Source organism: Chanos chanos, chromosome 2, assembly GCF_902362185.1.
Source record: "Chanos chanos chromosome 2, fChaCha1.1, whole genome shotgun sequence".
Classification (NCBI taxonomy): Eukaryota; Metazoa; Chordata; class Actinopteri; order Gonorynchiformes; family Chanidae; genus Chanos; species Chanos chanos.
In genome coordinates, this window is record NC_044496.1 from 14,489,829 (window position 1) to 14,508,670 (window position 18,842).

The following is an 18,842-nucleotide window of genomic DNA, read 5'->3' on the forward strand; positions in this document are numbered from 1 at the left end:
TGTCCCAAATGGTTTCCAAGCTAACTGGTTTCCGTACATTTTTACATGCTGTGTTAACAGTGCCAGTTGTGGTCTGCCTCTGTCACCAGATTCGTCACACATTCACCAAAATATTAATCACGCCTTTCCAGTCACATCTCATATATACTGCGGTGAATATGATTGTAAGTGAGCAGTGAGCACTGCATCACAGCCACCCAGGGAAAAGGTTAGGTGAACACAGCGCGTGAACGCATAGGGAAACTAGAATGAAAACCAGTTGATTTAAAAAATCTCAAACATGGACAATGCCATGGGTGCTCTGGTGAGGAACCTTTATCTTTATCATCTTTATCTGCTGTAGTAGCAGCCATCAGTAAAACTGCCAAGTTCAATTGTTAAAAAAATGCAGCACGCACTTGACTGACGACATTGGAGCAGTTTTTCTCTTATGACGAAAACAATATGGCCTATTGCATTTTAGAAAAGAAAATTCATCCACCGACTTCAAAGCTATGCTTCAAAATAATGAGTAAGGAGAACCTTCATAGAAATGTAGTGGAGTGAAAAGTACAATATTTGTCTTTCAGATATAGTGAAGTAAAAGTCTTGTTTCCAAAAAGATAAAACTCAAGTAAAGTATAGATACTAAAGTACAGTACTCAAGTAAATGTACTTCATTACTGTCCACCCCTGGATATAACCAACATTTAACCACTGTCTTATCCAAGTCCATTTGTTATAAAAAAAAAAATCCTAAATTTAGATTGTGTTTAAGTATCAGAATGTACAGGAACCTGAATACATTCATGAACTATATATTCCAATACACTTGCAAGTAAATATGTGTGAATATGTATTTAAGATTAAAGATTAAGTCTCCATGATTGCACACACACACTGTGAGCAGTGAATTTGACCCTTGAACCACGAGGCACAGGGAGCAGTTGGGGGTTAAGTGCCTTGCCCAAGGGCGCTTCAGCTGTGGACGTTTTCCTGATGGTCTTGGGAACTGAACCAGCAACCTTTCAGTCACACGTCCGCTTCTATAACCACCAGTCTGAACCCTCCCAACCTGACATGATGGTTGTGCCTGTACTTGAGACAGGAAACATTGCAATTCAGATGAAAAAAAGTTCGATTTCTTTATCCTTTAAGGTTAAATACAATCATCACAAATTATATTTGAAATATAACAGTCATGTATGCATCACAACACTGACTGCAATACTAATTGAAAAGAATAATAGTTGTAACAATGTGTGTGTGCATATGTGTGTGCGCGCATCAGAGACGGGGACTCGATTTTGCGACTTGGATGTAAGTCGCACACACCTTGACTTGCAACTTGACTTGAGACTTGTCTTGAGACTCAACTCGGACTCGAGATTTGGGACTCGTGAACAATCTTCATTTTAGTTTTTTTATTTATTTATTTATTTTGGTGCATTAACATTAAGGAAATGTCTGAACACTCAGCACAACCATAAGAGACTTGAGACTTGAGACTTGATTTGGACTTGTGGGCAAAGACTTGAGACTTGACTTGGACTCTAGCTCAAAGACTTGAGACTTGACTTGGATATGCAAAAAATGACTTGTGAGCATCTTTGGTGTGCATGTGTGCTTATCCATATGTCTTAATGGAAATATTACAAGTTGATTGAATTACTCATTCATTCACTCATTCATCTGAGCAAAAGGAACTTTGTATGCCACAGAGTCAGCACAGCCGAGTTTATTACAAACATGTGTGTGGAGGAATTAAGTCAGTGAATGAAGGGCAATATCAACCCTAAGCAAAGCTGGAACAAAGAAATAGAATAAATAACCCATCTTTTATACCCTAGGTGATGCTTACAGGACAATCTGTCACATTCCAGTCAAATGCACTATATCACATTCCCTGACATATCCTTGAAGATAGTGCACTGCCCACACAGGGACCACACTGATATACTACCTTAATTCCTTAAGTGTGTCAGAAATAAATAAATCACTGAGACATTGGAAATGCACACATGTCAGATTACAGACTGCTGTCACCCAAATATCCTCCTAGGTGGCACCTGATCCCCATTTGTTATTCCTTACATCACCAATGGCCAAAGGCAGAGGCATCAGTGTTTATAGCGGTTCACTGTCATAGCTAGTTCTCTCAAAGAAATTCTCTCTCTCCAGTGCACTGGGTGCTTTTCCACTATATCACAGCGAAGGAGGTTTTTAAAAAGTACGTTGATAATGATTGCACTGGTACAATTTTAATGAGGTGGCTCCAGTTCTATCTTTTACTGCTGATGAGTGAACGATGTGTAATGAGGTATTTCTAAACAGAAAAGTAATTGCGTGAGTGAAACAGTGGAGAGAGAGAGAGAGAGAGAGAGAGAGAATTGGGATTTGCATTTAATGAAACATTTTAAAACGTCTATGGTATTTTAAAGCCATTTGTAAATGTTAAATGTGTCATCTTGGGATTCGATACTAGTCAGCATTCTTAATGCTAACTGATTACTTATTCGGAGAGTTACTCTGTCTACATTCTGAAGTTAAACCAGAATGTCTAGCAATCAATAATACGTTTGGCATATTTTGTTCATACTTATTCCCCAGCCCCCACCCCACCCCACCCCAAAAGTGCAGCTATCTTTGATTGCTTTACCCCTTTGCTTTAAATTCTATTCATATCATCATCATCATCATCATCATCATCATGATGATCATCATCATGATCAACATCAAAAGAGTTAACACCAGGCCTCTGAATACAAAGTCTATGTAAACCATTTATGATGATTTCGTTGTCTCGTATCTGTGCATGGCTACTGATCTATTTCACAAAAACATTAAAGAATCAATCAATAAAGCCCTTAGAACCCCCTTAGAATTAGCATATTTATTAAAATGCCATGTGCTTGTTCAAAACAGTAAATGCATACCCTGTATCAGCAGGTTATTTGCAAACCTCAATATCATTTATATCAAAAGGACCACAGATAGAGCCTGTTTTAGTTATTTTGTTTGGTGTTTTGCTCTGGGGTTTCATAAATCTGTGAAAAGATGAAAATGCTTATCTTACCTTAAAGCAATGGGGCGTTGATAATGCCAACAAGGGACTCAATTATTAGGGACAGAAATGGTGAAATGGAAAGGAGAGGCGGAAATATTCCTCAAAGCTCATTTTCAGTGGATGCAAAATACTCTTTAAAAGCATCTAAATATAGATATAATCACATGGGGAAGTGGTTGAAATGTGTGTGTGTGTGGTGGGGAGGATGCAAACACACAAGATTTGGAGTGTTCTGTTTTGGTTTTTTTGTAATTATATGGGGAGTGCACGGTGGCGCAGTGGGTAGTGCTGTCACAGCAAGAAGGTCCTGGGTTCACTCCCCGGCAGGCCGCCCGGACAGCCAGAGTCCTTTCTGTGTGGATTTTGCATGTTCTCCCTGTGTGCGTGGGTTTCCTCTGGGAGCTCCGGTTTCCTCCTCCAAAGACATGCAATTCAATTAAATTGGAGATACTAAATTGCCCCTAGGTGTGAATGAGTGCATGAATGTGTTTGTCTGTGTGTCTGCCCTGCAATGGACTGGCAACCTGTCCAGGGTGTTTCCCCGCCTTTCGCCCAATGAATGCTGGGATAGGCTCCAGCACCCCAGCGACCCTAATTAGGATAAGCGGATTAGATAGTGAGTGCGTAATAATATGGGCTTCTTTGAAAGGGAAAGGGTAAGCTTGCTAACACCTGAGATCTGAGGAAACTACTAACTAAGAAAAGCAAAATATTGTGCAAAAAAAAAAAACTGTAAGGTATGTGAACTGATTTTTAAGTTACACCAAAAAATTTACCTCTTAGCCTGAATGTGTCCTTTTTCAGATATGAAGTTGGTTTTCTGAAGGGGAAGTAAATGAGAGAAGTTGTTGGTGAGCCACATTAAGATGAGATGGATGCCAACAGTATTTCCTGTTATAAATGATGTCTGCTGTAAGTAATAATCACGAAAAGTTAGTCATTGAAACAAAAGATATTAATGAGGTTTTCTATGAATTCTACAGGACTTATGCCAGAAAGGTACAGGGTAAAAACATGAAATTATAAATCTGACAGATTTAGTAATGATATCGTCTAATATTCTTATACTGTTGAAAATATTTTTCAATATCATCTGCTTTATGAAAAAGGAGCTCGATAGACTATTTAGTTTATTGCACCCTCCTCTGTTCTTGTATATTACAAAATGATATCTATCCTTGGATGAAGACAACACCTTTGACAGGATAGACTAGTAATAGTTTTCAAATTTGTTCTCAGAGATTTGATTTTGATCTTGAGGAGAACTGAATGAATTGGACTGATAGCTTTTTTTCTAGTCTGTCAGCTGCTGTGCAAAGTAATGGACTGATCTCTCCTTTTTTCACTTTGTTTATATGTAAAAAACCGGGACATCTTCTCTCCACTTTAGCTACTTCTGATGGCTCTAGAGCCACTGGCTCTTTTTCTGTCAGGAGAAAAGCAGAAATTCAAGGAACATATAATGTATGGGAAAGCCATAAATTATTTTTTATACACCGATGACATTTGGTTTCTAATGCAAAATTCTATGTCATCAGCCTCTCTTCTTCTAGCTGTGGAGTGGCTTCCTGTTATTGCCATATACAAGACTAATTGCCATAAATCTGAGGACGTGCAAATCTCTGCAGCACACTCGGCAGGAATGGTTACCATTTTATAAGTTCAAATGGGTTCAATCTGGTATGGGCTACTTGTGCTTTTGCTGACATCAGTGCTAGATAAGATGGCTACAGTCTACTTAGAATCCGGTCCTAGAGAACAGGAGATAGAATGTATTCAAACTATTCAGTGGTTTTCTTTTCTCCCCTTAGGTTATATAAAATGGGACTTTGCTCACCAGCATTTGCGCACCTGCATTTTTAAAATTTACAAGCGGAAAAGAATTTTCACCGGCCACAATATTTTGCCCATGCACAAGTAAATGAGTAGAAAATCTATATGTAATAGTTGTGACTAAGTTTATTCTGTTATCATATCATATAAAAATGTATTCAAAGCAAGTTATATTGATAGGTTAAATCATATAGTAAAAATATAAATACCAATTTAGATTCGCAGTGTGTGTGTGTGTGTGTGTGTGTGTGTGTGTGTGTGCGCATGCAACAGTCTGTCCTAAATAGCCTTTCCAGTCTCGGACCATTGCAATCTGCTGTATAGTTTGAAAAACTGGCAGTATATGGCACTGTCAAACACATTCACATGGTACTCATAGATGCTAACTGGTTCACTGGTTTTGTGCAATTTGTTGGATCATGTATTACTCCACAAACAAGAGGCCTTCAGTTTTCAAGTAACAGAAGCAGCCACTCTATTCTTTTTGAGTCACAAAAAGGTAACCATATTCATGACATACCAGAGCCTCACATACCATGCTACATTTATAATACAGTTACTTTATTTTTACAACAATGTCAAGGATGTAAGCAGTGAGTTCCTGATTTAAATCTTTTTGCATTTACTTATATTCATTTAGCAGACACTTTTATCCAAAGCAACCAACAAGTGAGTCGAAGTACCATTCAAGCATGTGGCTATGAAGGAGCTGGCTATGGTGTAAGTACTGGGGCTCTGATCAGAAATTGACCAGACATGATTGTAAGAATAGTTGAACGAGGTAAAAGTGTAAACTACAGTAAAAGACAGAAAAAAACATGCTAATGAAGAAAGAGACCAGCTCTTGAGTTTTTGCTGTGCTGCATTGGAATCATCATCATCTTATGCAACAGATCAGTGTTGAAGCAAAGATTTCAAAACATTTACTTTATAATGTTACTTTATAATGCGGGTCAGTTTAGGACTTTTGCTAATGTCTGAATGACATTTTTTATAGCAAGGTGAGAAGACCAACCAATGGTGTATCTTTATTATACACACAACTGAAAGCTCTTCAACAAGAAGAACTAGAATCTCCAATGGGGAAAAGAAAATTATTAAATGAAAAATATGAGTGTATATCGTGGGTTAACAATAGGAGACTTTGGACTGAGAGTGCCGCGTAATATCAGACAATCCACTGATGCATCAGAATGTTCAGGAATGAAAACAGGTATGTGAAGCAGTATGACTGCCAAAGGCAAGTGTCTCCCATAGGCTTTGCACTGAACATGTGTTTTGTGAACATGTTTACTCACTGTACTCATCAACTGCACAGCCATTCCATTCTGGAGGCCACAGACATGCGGTCTCCACTTAACTGAAGAGGGCTGAGTGGTTTTTCATGGAACTCATAGATTCTCTTCTCTCCTACAGAAAAATGGGACAGGGAAATCTGGATAAACGTTTTTCTTTTTTATTTGGCTGAGAGCACCTACAGGCTGTGTCTTTGCTTGCCTCATCTTTGACATGTATCACAAAAAAACGTCTGGATATGCACAGCCCATGCACCTGAACTATTAGTATAATGTGCACCGCATACTGTATTATGAGAATATTAATATGTTGATAAACATTTCTATTCAGTTATTTACCAGAGGGTCCTCATTTACTGTACATACAGTATAGGCAGTAATCTGTACTTTTCCTTTGTTTCAGATTCACATATACTGTCAGGTGGAGGAACATGCTAATATTCGTTACTTTGAAAGTTTTACAGTTTTAGAATCTGGAGTAATAATTTTATGATTACCATTTACAACTGATGGAACCGAACTACTGCTGTTTTCTGTTTATGCCACCTGTAAATTGAAGTGCTGATATCACCTCCACAGGCATCCCCCTCTGTCCCTGGGTGACACCCCAAGGGCTCATCTGGTCCTCAGGCCATGGACAGCCATAGAGTAAACAACATTGTCTGTTCTGTGCTGTAGATTAGCGTTCCCAGTGCCATCAGTACAACTATCTGTGTAGAAATTATTAATTTCTGTTTACATTATGACTGACTGATTTATGCTGAATGTACTATTTGTCTGGTATATATATGCTATGCCTTTTTCACAGCCAGGCAGTCACTTCTCGATGCTATACTTGAGGTGGCTCCCTGCGCAGGTTGTACACTGAAATAAAACTTCAAATTCTTCGTCTCCCTGGTCCTTACATTTTTGGTGTTACCTCTGAATTTTTCACAACATGAATTCAATAATACTGTGTTGTTCAGCGGTACAACTTCAACTGTCAGACTGACTGATATTACATTAGTATAATCATTTAATACCAGTTTATGCCAAAACATTCCAAATGATACGCTTCCTAATATACACTCTCCCAAACAATATACACTCTGTTAACAGACAGTGCAAAATTGTTTGTTCACCATGCAGTCTATGTATGTTCAAGTGTTCACCACTTGGCTGGTTTTGTTACAAACAGCTGGAGAAAGAGGAGAGAGGGCATACAAGTCAAGGTATCAACATTTGTCATTATGCTGCATTTCTGCAAACATGCAAAAATCTGAAACTTATTCCATCTGTGACTATATTTTAAAAATTAAATGTTATAAAGATACTCCTGTAGGGACTGACTCATATTAAGTTGTCTCAAAGAGTTAGAAGACATAAACAGAGCATTAGGCCTACTTATGGACTCATTAAAAACACAGTGCTATAAACATTTGTCATATCTTCTGAAGCATCAACAAAATTCTGTTATTGATCATTAATCATGAAATGATCTATGTACATCGTATGATATTTATGGAGTACACATGGCAAGTGAACCAGAGATTGTTCACTCTCTGTCACATATTCATTACACAATGACATGGGAAAGTCCAATAATTTCAGTTCCACAGATATATAATCACCTCTGTAAGTGCCAAATACATGCTATCTGTACTACCACAGATAAAAATGAATGTTGCGCTCTCAACACAGCAGAAGATAAGAAATAAATTGATCATTACTATGGGAGTTACATAACTGTGCCGTGACCTCTTTTGACACAGTTGTTCTGGCAGCATTTCAGGAGAGAGCTGGATGGCTTAAAAGCTCTCTAATGAGAACTTGGCCATCAGACAAATGGGCTAGTGATTATATTCTGCTGTCCACAGCAGGAGTAAGAATGTTGTACACTTCCCTGTGCATTAGAAACGCCCATACAATATAGAGCCAGCAAAATGCTGAGAGCTCTGCTGCCTGCTATCGCTTTTCATGCTCATGAAAATCATCAGTTAAATGAAGTGATCAATAGGAATATTTGGATTGTGGTGCTAGTTCAGCAAAGATCAAAATGCAAAATGCAAGCTGGTGATTATACTCTAACATTATTTGAGTTAACCTCCTTCGTCCTTCTTTCATTCTTTCATTCTTTCTTTCTTTCTTTTTTCACTGTTTAACTTAGAACTCACTTTTAGATATTAGAACAAAACACTGTATGTACTAAAGAGACGAATGAAAATTAAAATGTGATAGACTTTTATAACGGTCTGCTTCAGTTTTAGCGCTAAATCAATTTCCCTGTTATTTCAGAAAGTATCAAAATACCTTCACTTGCTGAATTCCTTTTATCAAAACCATCAGACTTAATAACATTACATCTGATGCTGATATATTATTAAATGTAAAAAAAAAGGGCTTTGGCCACAGGATGAACATTAAAATAAAAGCGAAATCAAATAGGTATTTTGCTAGTTTCATAGCTCTCAACCAAGCCACTCAACCTGAGCTTCTCAACAGAACTGTTAAATTTATTTGCCAGTTATGTGGACACAAAATTGACTGACATGTTGACATTTGTTGCTGTAAAGTATCTGGGAAACCAAGCTTATGAAATTTTGAGCAGCACTTCAATGACACTAAATGTGTATGTCACAGAGGTGATGTTTATAAGTATTCATTTGGAGCAGACTGCAGCTTAAGGCCTCCCTCAGTTCTTCATTAGAATTAATGATGTTATTAAGAAAATTAAAACAGACCTTTCTAAAAGAGAGTTTAAGGCCTGTAAATAAATCCAGGTAAACAGATGTATAGAACATAATAATACTCAGTTTGTATTTTGGAATACTATATTTGCTGTACTGTGTGGTACATTCATAGATCATTAACATTACCTAATATGCGGAAACTGTGTTTTAACCATGATTGTAAATTTATTCAGACAAAAGCCACAGAATTATTGGATTTTGAGTATTTTGCCTCCAGAATTATTTTATATTCTGATCAAATGATTTGATCATTTCGAGAACGCTATTTGCTCCTGTTTTTGGCTGTTTGAAACAGTTTTTTTTATTGTTATTGCTGAATGAGATGTCTGTCATAATGAATAAAGAACCATGTTAACCAACAAAAACAGTCACAGTAATAATGGGCTGCAATAAAACTACATTCCCTGGCAGTTTAAAAATTTAAAATGCAACCCATAATCTCTATGGGTTGCTAGAGGGGTTATTGATCGGGCTGAGAGTTGGTTGGTGTTGAGGTTTGAGTGATTTATTCAAATCAGCTCCCTTAGCTGAAGCACAAGCAATCTCATCGGTGCTTAGCCCGCGACTCTGAAAGAAACTTAAAAGTGCTTGACAGACCAAGATACTCACATGCCTATACTGTGAACAGAATATATTATTAGGTAAATTAAGTAATCATCAATACCCTCAAGAGTCTCTGCCAATCTTTGCATGTGAATTTGAGTGTATGTGTTGACAGTTCTGTGGGCATAAATTGGGGTGCCTGAAAAAAGCTAAAGTTGTTCAGGGTACATTAGAATTTCTTTGAGAGTACAGCCTCCATTCTGAGTCAGCAGAAGCATCTCAGTTGTGTTGAATTTTTGACAGGTCAGTTCAGTTGTACTGACTTGCTATCAATCCATTAATGGGCAAATAATGATGAAATAACTGCAGATATTTGTTTGATGATCTGCAAAAAATCACACTGGGGTTGAAAGAAATCCCCTCCCATCAAAAATTGGAAAAGTGCTATCTAAGTCATGAATATATAATAGCTACATTTAATGGAAAAAAAAATTGTTCTGATGACCACATCCATAATGGGGCATTCAATAAATGTAAGTACTAGTATCTAACAACCTATAGTGTTTAAAAATCTAAATTATGGTTTTACAATTCAGTGGAGTTGCCTAAGGCTATTGTATGGGAAATCATAAGTGATGTAGACTTATTGGCTGTATCTATGAACTAGAGATCCTATTTATTACACACACTGCTTGGATATTCAAATTTTATTCCAAGTCCATCGTCATTCTTCCTTAGCCTGTATGTTTTCAGTGACATGAGGAGAGGTAGTAGTAGTAGAAAGCATTTAGTCAAATGCTAAGAAAACCCCATCGTGACTCTTAACGTAAATATATCAGCCATTCCTGCTGTCGAATAAAACCCTAGCATATATCCAGATTGGGCACAAATATTTTTAAATTGGAAACTGCTGTAGTAAAAACATCTCACGGGATTGCTTGACAGGAGGTATACCAAATTAAAAGGAATGCATATTTTCTCCCTCTCTAAAACAGTGAGCCTTTATGATACCGTGTATGATGAAAGAGGGGATACAGTGTATGATGAAACAAGGATGCAGGAATGAAACAGGAATACAGTGTATGATGAAAGACTCAAACTTATTAACTAACATCTCGCTTCTGATCACACACTTAGCACAGTCAATCAACATGAGCAAATATAGCTTGAAAGTTGTTGCAAAACAGTGCATCACTGAGAGAAAACATTCAAAATATAATGGTGCTAAGCATTTTTCAGTGTCTAAAAATGGCAAATCATGGCATGATGCATTCGTAATGAGTGTTCCTCCTACTGTGCTAATGCTGTGTTTTCTGCTGTGAGTATCTGCAAGTAGTTAAGCAGCAATGTTAGGGCTGTTGTAATATAGACCTGCAAAGTAAACATATCTTTTTTAATATACTATATCTGTTTACTACCACTGCGTGAAAAGAGGTGTATTCGGCCTGGAATACTTTTGTATATTCCCAGATACTCCACAGATTATCGGCTGTATCCGGCAGTTTGCAGCTCTGTTACGCGGCATGGAATACTCCTGAATATGTACCGTGTTTTGGGGTCTGCCTAGAGCCCTTAGTTGCCATGGTGAATAATCCCTTGGGGGTGCTTGGAAGGGAACATTTGCACTTCACACCTTGGGCCACCAGGTATCCTGCAATTGGTCAAAAGTCTTTCTTTGGATTGGTGGAGCAATGTCTTGCCCCTCCTCTAAAACCCTTCCCCATTGGTCCATTGTGGGTCCCCAGACATGAATTCATATGGTTTATATAATAATAATTCTTATTATTATTATTATTATTATTATTAATATTATTATTATTGGTGGTGGTGTTGTTTTATGTTCATAGGTAGATTGTATAGATAGTCTGGCAAACAAAAATGAATTACACAAATTTTATTATAAATAAAGCAAATACAGTATAATATAAGACATATAAATTGACAATTATATATATATATATATATATATATATAAATAATCAGTGTACAATATATAACAGAATAGAATACATTAGAACAGAATATACTGTAATATCATAGTATATAATACAAATGCTTTTGGGAGCATAAATGAAACTCTAAATGTTGAGCATTCCCAAGAACAACCCAGCTTCCGCGGTCTCTATTCTGTAGCACCCCACACAGTGCAGACAACTCTGTGCTAGGCGGGAGGACCCACGCTGGCCTTCCATCCAAGATGGCGGCGTCCCCTTCAGAAATTATATCTACTGATGCGGTCCTCCATATGGCAGCCTCCTCCTCAGTTTAAAGAACACTAGCTCTGGCCTTGAGCAGATGCAAAACACAGTGAAAACAGAAATTAGATCACTGAAAATAGCAAATGGAGAAAAAGTCTAAGAACTACTAGGGAAATGATGTTTTGACTTACTCTTCTCCTCGTTCGAGTGCCGATCCTGCCCCCCTCTTTGTTCTCTGGATTCACCCGGTAACTCTTTCGAATAGTCTCAATCGGTCTTTCAGGATGCTAGAGAGAAAAAAAGAGCGGAGAAGAAAGGAAGATTGATTAAAAGTTCGTTTAGAATTCCAAGCACTGCTATGAAACAATCGCGACGATATAGTCTACCAACAAAACACGCTGTCCTACCTTGTCCGTGGATCATATCTGTGCGTGTTGTTTTCAGCATTATGCATTATCCGCACAGCTTCCTGTAGAAGCAAAATTAATACAAGAGTTAAATTCAACCACATTAAGGGATAAAGCAGATAAAGAAATTTGAACGTATCAGAATGCGCGGCGGTCAAAGACGAAAGCCAGAAGGCTACAGAAATAAACTTACCGAAACAGAGTTATTCCCCGCTCGTCTTCTTTTCTCGGGCAGACTCCTCTTGCCCCTCTTTGATGGGACTCCATCCTGTCCAACCGCCGAATAACATTCTCTATGAAAGTTTACTGCTGTTCAGACATCTTCTTAAAAATGCATTTAACGGGGACACCAGTTGTTTGTTTTCGTTCGGACTCGGCGTTGGAAAAATTGGATATTCCCGGCGCACGAGTAGCCTCTCCACTCCGCTGTCCGTTCGAAAACTTAAGTGTTCTTTTGCAAGCCATCTTCAAAATGCACACTATCGACAGAATACGGAGTACAACTTCTGTAATCCTTCATTGACTCGCTTCTCCTTACCTTACTACAGGTAACCCCTTCCCCAAAGCAAATTTCGCGCTGCAGTTGCACACAATGCTATTGGTTACTGTCACGCTACGCCATGCACGCACAGAAAACTGATTGGACAGGACTCAACCTTAGATTCTAAGTGGGTGGTTTGAAAACGGGGCGCGTCCTCGTACTGAGGAGAAACATTCCGAACAAACAAGCGAGAATCAACAACAAAAACTCCTATGCCCTGTAAACTTTTTTTTTTTTTTAAGTCCTGTATCCTTTGTCCCGCATCCCTCATACTGAGATAATGTCCCGCATTTTCGCTGGTCGTTTGGTTTTTAACTGTCAGAAATAAAAAATATATGGATCCATTATTTTACCCGCACGCACATGAGCATAGTTTCTAATCTATTTAATAGCGCTATGTCAAAAGCAGTAAAAATGCAACATAGGCGAGTTTTTTTAAAAGCTTTGCTTTCACCAAATGGCTGAGAGGAGAGCGTTGAGGGCGGTCATCAAGAGTCTGTGGCGGCCGTCAATCAAACTGTGCAGCTGTGGGGCCGACGAATTTCTTTGCTACGACACAAAAACCAAACTTAGTAAAACTTTACAGATATGAAGATAAACGCTGTCAGCCGACGTCATGGTCAAAAAGAAAGGAAAAAGTTCTTTTATCCCTTCTGACCATGCTTCTCATCCAATAGAGATTTTGGCTTGATATAAAGATTTGCACTGAAATTGTTTTATTTTATGTAATATTTTATTTTGAGCCTTATTTATTCTTATAGCTGGATTTGGTCAGGGGTTTAACTTGAAAGACTTGAGCTGTATGATGCCTGCTGCTTTGCTTAAGTACAGTTGCCTTTGATGGGCCTGTAATGGCCAATACATGTTGGATGTCTATCAATGCAAGTGTATACAAGTGTTTCTTATACAGTTAGACTGACATTATATCTAAGTTTTACATCATCTCTCAGCATTAGTAGCATGTCCCATATTGTCCCACACAAACTTACTACTTGTCCCCCATTTGGTCTGTTTGCATCTGGTCACCCTGTGCCTTTGACCCCAAGTAAAGGACAGTTGCATAACCATCAAATATGTAATAAATGAACCTCTCATTTAGACTTTTTTAAATTATGTTTTCAGTGTGTTTTTGTATGCTGCATTTGAAGTGTCCATTGTAATTTAGCTGCACGACAGAGCAATGACATTAAAGGCTACATGGGCCTACCACTGCTATATTATACACCATGCAACACCTAACAAGTTTGTGTGGTTATCAAAATATCGGCTAAATATTACATATAGGCTAACTGATAGAAAGTTACAGTGAGGAAGGGGGGCAGGCTTCTATACCCAGTCCCACCTAGACCACTGACTGTTATTAGCATTTGAAAGGCCAAGCCATCAGCTAACGACTGTGGTCACGCGGATGCCTGAAAACTGCCGTCTAACAGCTGTATTCGGACATTTGCGGGAGTTTTCAGGTCCGCATGACAAAGTTCTGCGGGCATCCGAATACCTCCGGAAAACAGCAGGTTTAGCGGAAGTATACTTTGTCCGGATATTTCCGAATACACCACTTTTCACGCAGTGTACAATGTGGTCATCTATTCAGATTTTGTTTGGATTATATGTTTTCACATGACAGAACCTAAGGCAAGCACAGACACAGCTTTTAGTTGCTCTTAGTCAAATTTAAGAAAAGGAAAAAAAAAAAAAAACTCCTGTGAAATTATTCATTTTAATGTGTGAGCACGAATACTGATAGAGTTGTATAGAACATGGGGTAATAATTCAAACATTTGTAAAGATGCTGTAGAGCCTCACAATAACGATTAAAAAGTTCGTCCACCATCACCAGACAGTGACAGTTAATGATCTCCTTTCATATTCAGTCATTTTTTTCTCAGGTGATACCAATTGGTTTATGTATTTGTTTCACACAAAGATATTTTTAGATCTGGAGAAAAAAAAATTATGCATAAATATATGCTAATTTCTCCCCCTATTAAAAGGCCCTTTTTGCACACTAATTTTGAGTGCATAATATTTCTTGTACTTAATCACTGACTTAAGACCTGGGTCACTGATTAAGTTCTGAAAATACTCAGAATTTTGCCAAAGTCCATGTTGATGTTGCTGATGCTGACATTTCTAAATGTATGGATGGAATGCTTTGCAACCAGATGAAGCAGTTTTCATTTGTCACTTTTGACCCCTTCTGGAATGGCCAATTACCCTGTGGCCAGTGGGTTAAAATCGTCTCTGAACTTGATGTCAAATTCCATAGCCGCTCAAACACATAACTCTGCATATTAAAGCCTGGGGGGGCTGATCCACTGTTTCTCATTCATGGGTTGTTAGATTTATATAGTTAATTGAATGACTAATAACTACAGCAAAAAAAAAGAAAAAAAAAAAAGAACTGGTTCAAAAACAGGGGGGGGGAAATATTTGTGAACTTATTTAGATTCTTCCTGTCATTGTATGTTGCAGAAAAAGCAGACAATTGGTTTTATTTCTAATCACCTGGATTACTGTAAGATCGGCACTGCTCCAGTGTGTACATGTAAGTGGTAAAGGGGTATAAAGTGATATTTCAAAAGTTTTTACCTCACTGTTCTCATTTTAGGACTTCAAAGACTGTCCATTTCAATACAATGTTGCCATAGGAAATTACATTTACACATCAAATCCCACTGAATCTAAAGAAACTCCATGTGTCACAGTGCTCTAAGAATCACCTTGGGCTTAATGGCTCTAAAACTTTACAGCTTTTTATGGACTTGAATAAAGAGCAAATGCTCTCAGGTACATTTTAATTAACAAGGTAAAAACTGAGAATGGTTCAGCTCCACTTGGGAATTATTACAAACGACAAATGTGAAAGAGACCTCTTTCATTTTTAAGAAAACACACACTTTTACCTCATCAGGGAGGTATTCTGTATTCTGATGCTTACAACAAAATGCTGAACATGTTTCATCAAGGCTTTGGTTGTAGAGTGCTAACATTTCTATAAGATGCTGGTCAGATACTATAGCAATGATTAAGATGTCATCATCAAAAAAGCTGATTGTATTGCTAGTCATAACCTCAATTATGACTGTATCATTTAGATCAAGGTAGAAATGTAGAGTGTGAGGTGCTGTATAATTTAAATACTTAAGATAATTCCTGATAGACTTCCTGTGAATGGCATTGGAAAGAGAAGTTGATAAATGAAATAACCTCTATAAAATAAATTAGAGACAGTAAAGTGTTCCTCCAATTTTTGCCTTCCTGGTTGTCTTAATGGATAATGAACAGATGGCTATTAATGTCGTGTTCCTATGCACTGTCAGAACTAAATGTTTCCACTACATCATCCATTGACAGAAGTGCAATAAGGACCTGACTTACTGTACTGTATGTTGGCAGTGCCTTAAAGCTTGTGCTTTAGTATCCCTGGGTGACACACTGTTTTGAGCCAAGCTGCTTAACCTTAAATCTAATTTGACAACCATGTTTTACCCCAGGCTGTTAAGGTTCTTAACCATTTCAAATTTGAAATCTGAAATCTAACCTCTTCAACACAGAGGCTGCGATTTACATAATGCAGATAAGTTTATGCACACTGCCTTGAAGACTGCAGTTGATTCTGTGAACTGGGCTCAGTCATGGTTGAACATTATCATACCCTCAGTTTATGAAGTCTGTGATATCAGTAATCTGTTCCATGGCAATTTGTGATATCTTAACTGAGGGTGGCTGTGCTCACAGTTTCTGCTGTATGAAGAATTTAGAGAGTTCAGTCTAACTAAATTATATAGTCGTACTTAGTGATTAATCAGTGTTTCATTATAAAAGCCAGAAATATGAGAGATCACTTTTGACCACGACATGGTAACAGATACAGTACCCTGAGCACGGTGAATTTATTCAGTTACAAGTCTGGAAACTATGAAATGTCAAGTTTTAATGGCTTCTGGTAGACATTTTTAGACAGTTTGCAGTTACATATTTTTAGCAGTTTAGGCTAACTGCTCAAAACTAGGCTCCATATTTTTTTTTCACAGTTAAAACTACTCATCTGTGGTGCCATGTGGTGTGTGTGTGTGTGTGTGTGTGTGTGTGTGTGTGTGTGTGTGTGTGTGTGTGAATGCATTATCACAATTTTAATGTGAATGTGATTGTTAAATTTCCAATGTTTTTCACCAGCAGTGATTCAATATAAAAAATATATATATATAAAAAAAGTGTACAGTTCTTTTAATAGATACTTCTTGGACAACCTTTGTTTATAGTTCAGAGTGAGCCAGCAGGTATAGCAGAAAGCACAAAGGTGTGGTGTATAATTGATTGCCTTACAAGGTACACAATTCTAGTAAATGATGAATACATGCTACTTTACAGACGTATTCCCTGAAGTAGTTAAAGTGGGGAGTCTTTACCTTGACATGGTTCATGGAAAAAGAATCTATTTGCTAATTTATTCTCTTCATTAGGGGAAAAGGGGAAACAAATATGTCTTTTTTTTTTAAGGAGCTCATTTAGGACTTGTTGAGAGTGTAGAACACTGAATGAGTGACAAAAAGATGAAAAGAAAATGTCAGGACTAATAGCCTTGCTTCATACTTATGGCCATTCAATTTCTTGTTTGTCAAAACTCATTCTCTGCGAATTGCTTCAACTCAGTTTAGACATCTAAAGGGAAGCACTATTGAATAATGGAGATGGGGGATTCACCCATCTTTTTCACAGCACATTTCACAGTATCAGTGCTGCCTTAGGGCATGATATTGAAAATGGCAGACAAGTAAAGCTCTTATGGAGCCAAGAGAGCAAACCTGAGTCTAAAACAGAGCACGGATGGAATACTGAATAGAAGACTTCACCTCAACTAGCAGCAGGTTCCAAAATGCTTTAGGGCTTTGCAGCAGTCCTCAGAGCTTTCATGTTCTAATGATTATCCTGTACAGTAACTTACACATACTCTATACTTTTAAAATTCTATGCATGTTTAAAGGGATGAAAACATGGCCATTTACACCAGTAAATACAAAAAAAAAGACAGGATTAATTCCGGACGTTTTCCCCAATAATAGGAGCAAAATTTCAGTCATTCTCTACATCTTAATGTCGAGGGACAAATGAACTAGGAGCAACAGCACTGAATTCTTTTGAAAACCAGAACACCGTAATTATTTCTAAGCAGCTTAAGTAGAGACATTATCGCCAGAGTGGAAGTGACAGGACCAGGTGTTATTTAGTCATTTAAAGTGTTCTTGACCTCTTCATTAAATCTTTGGAAAAAGAAATAAGCATTTTAAAATGCATTTGATTCATTACTATTGCATGGTTTTATGTTCATGCAAAGCCACTTAAGTATCATAAGTATGTTTTTGTATTTACAGTGGACACTGACTGAAAACTAATAGCACTTCTAGGCTAAAAGATGTTAAAAAATGCACTTCCTGTAAACCTTCTTTGTAAGACAGTGACTGCTTGATCTTGATGAGACAATCAATGCTTTAGCTATCTGTGCTTGTCAGAAGGCCCAGCAAGAGCATGAGTTGTGTAAATATAATCCATCCATAATGATAACATTTAAAATGCTTCTTCCAGGTCATTTGTGCTGTACTTTTCTGTTTTCTAATGCAAGTCCTTTAGACCCACAACACTCCTTATTTTGTTATAGTCCCATAAAAATGTATTTGATTCAGATAACTGAGATGCCAATATTTAGAGGACGTTCTTTACAGAGAATGTCACAGAATAAAAGCAAGTACTGTTTATGGCAAGTGCTGAATTGGGCAATATGAATGGATTAAATATTCATATGAGATCCATTATATTTATCCAACTGAGTCTCGTTAATACTTTTTAATGAGGCTCAATTTGGTAAATAGAATGGATCTCATATGAATATGGGAATCCATTGCCTATACACCTTTCCTTTGTACATGCCAATTTTGTCATGAGTATTCAGGTTATTTAGGTAAAATGATTCATTACTTCACTGCCACAGTGCTGGGCATTGACTCTGACATAATTTCAAAGTGGCAATTTATGTTTCTTATGACAAATCATGACTAGTCCTCATGCATCAGTAAAGTCTATGATTTAATAAACACAGTCACAAAGAATACAGAGACTGACAGCTTGCATAAAACTAGACTGAATTTAACAATGGATTACAGACTTCTTTTTGACTGGCTGACTTCTGCTTTATTTATCAAATGAATATATATGTTTGTCTTGAAAATCTGACACCCCGTCGGACCCAAAT

General features: G+C 37.5%; 1 protein-coding gene across 1 annotated transcript in view; it reads left to right on the plus strand.

Moving 5' to 3' along the window:
* luzp2 (leucine zipper protein 2) overlaps positions 1–18,842 on the plus strand; it is a 191,675-nt gene that overhangs the window by 133,633 nt on the left and 39,200 nt on the right. The gene's annotated exons all lie outside the window — the stretch shown is intronic.